This window comes from Oratosquilla oratoria, chromosome 10, assembly GCF_046742065.1.
Source record: "Oratosquilla oratoria isolate Oo_2021 chromosome 10, ASM4674206v1, whole genome shotgun sequence".
Lineage (NCBI taxonomy): Eukaryota > Metazoa > Arthropoda > Malacostraca > Stomatopoda > Squillidae > Oratosquilla > Oratosquilla oratoria.
In genome coordinates, this window is record NC_134786.1 from 38,310,019 (window position 1) to 38,312,234 (window position 2,216).

Consider the following 2,216-nt stretch of genomic DNA (forward strand, 5'->3'; position numbering starts at 1 on the left):
TGAAAATGTAGATTTACAATAGATGTTGATTTTCTCTATAATTTGATTATTGTTAATATCTATGTACCAGCCTGGTCTGGTGTTTAATATCTTTCTTACTGAAGCCATTATTGTTTAGTACTTGGGTGGAGCTTTCGATTTCAATGTGTATTTGTTTCCATGTGTTAAACTTAACCACTGTAGCACTAGGAAGCAAGTACACAATGAAATCGAAAGCTCCACCCAAGTACTAATCAATAATGGCTTCAGTAAGAAAGATATTAAGCACCAGACCAGACTGGTACATAGATATTAACAATAATCAAAATATAAAGAAAATTAACATATATTATGAATATACATTTTCATCAATCCATAAAGATGAACGTTTAATGAAACAGATTACAAAGAGGAACATTAAACCAGTCAACCCAGAGAAAATACTTTATGATTTATCATAAGACAAGAAAGACCAGCTACCTTCTACTTAAAAACAGCCCACACCAAGAGAGAAAAGAACTTCAGAAATCACATATCATCTATAGGTTTACTTGTGCACGAGGGAACTGTGAAACCCTCCCTTCCATCTATAATGGTATGACGACAATGAGGTTATTCCGTCGTCTTTTATACCACCTGACATCAGGAGCCCCTAAAAACCACTTAAGTGAAGTCCATGGCATAACACTAACAAGAAACATCCCAGATGAAAACACCAAGATTTTGGAAATATGTACAGATGATAGACGCCTCCTAATCTTAGAAGCCTCATACATTAAAAAGTTGAGCCCAAATCTACATATATAAACAGATGACCTCAGGGGCCTCCCAAGCATGAGACAAACAGTCACAAACCCAAGCATAATATATAAGCACACAAATGGAAGTCTGAGACAGAGCGCCACAAGCCCAAGCATACGACATTTCGTCACAATACAAAGTCAGAGGCTTCCCCTAGCATGTGACATTTCATCACTTTCTGAGTTCCCAGGTAACCTCTTCCAGGTGACCGGTAACTTCCCCCAGTAAAAAACAAGTATGGAAACTTAAGTATATAAAGTAATATAATTACACAATTCACGAGAACAGTTCTTATCCTGACCAGATAGAATATCCCTAAAGCTACTGAAGAAGGGTTTTGAACCCGAAATTGCAATATAGAAAACATGGCCACATAAATTGAGGTCATAAACCTCCTTTCAAAGAGACATAACTCTATAGTAAGTCATATGGAAATTACCGTAAAGAAAATAACACTAGGTTACAAAAAAATGTGAGTTGTCTATGTTTTTTAAACATCGTCCAGCGTCCCTGATACCTGGTCTCCTTTTCTTTTCTGTTCTGATGGAATCTCTCCCCCTGCTCACCACTCATTGTTCCCAGATTCTCAGGAAACCGATCCATATGTGGAAATAAGAAATGCATTTTGATGCTCATGTTGCATCCAAGGTTTCTGAAAGCAGTCAGCATACTGGTGACAAGTTCTCCATAGTTCTTGGCCTTGTGGTTGCCAAGAAAGTTCTTCACGACCAGAACAAAAATCTTCCATGCTTCCAGCTCCACTTCGTTTACTGCGTTTTCAAACTCAGGATCTCTGATGAGCTGACAGATTTGAGGACCATCAAAGATGCCAGTTTTCAACTTCTCTATGGTTAATCCTGGAAAAGCATGGCACAAGTAAGTGAAGCAGCCACCATCCTTTGGTGAACTGTTTAATCAAGCCGAGCTTGATGTGCAGCGGTGGGAAGGGTATCTTGTCTCTGTCTACCATAGGATTGTTGATGACGTTCCTTGCTCTGCAAGGCACCAATTCTTCCCGCACAGGCCAATCCTTCTTTGTGTAATGCTGAGTAGTGTCCCTACTATCCCACATGCATAGATAGCATGGGTAATTGGTGAACCCAGACTGTTGTCCCAACCAAAAATTCACCATCTTCAGGTCAACACAAATAAGCCAGAACATACTTCACTGCTTCATACTTTTCCTTCAGTGTAGTCGAGTGAGCAAGGTGTACAGAGGCAAATTGTTTGCCGTTGTGAAGCAGAACATATTTCAGCGATCGCTTGCTGCTGTCAATGAACAGTCGCCAATCTTTGGGTTCATAATGTGGCACTCCAAGCTTGTGGAGAAGCTGAGCAATATCTGTACAGTTAACAAGTTCTTCTCTTCAATGAAAAAATAGAAGAACTCTGGATGTCTATTGCTGTAAAAGGTGATGGGAGCACTGTCAGAGAGG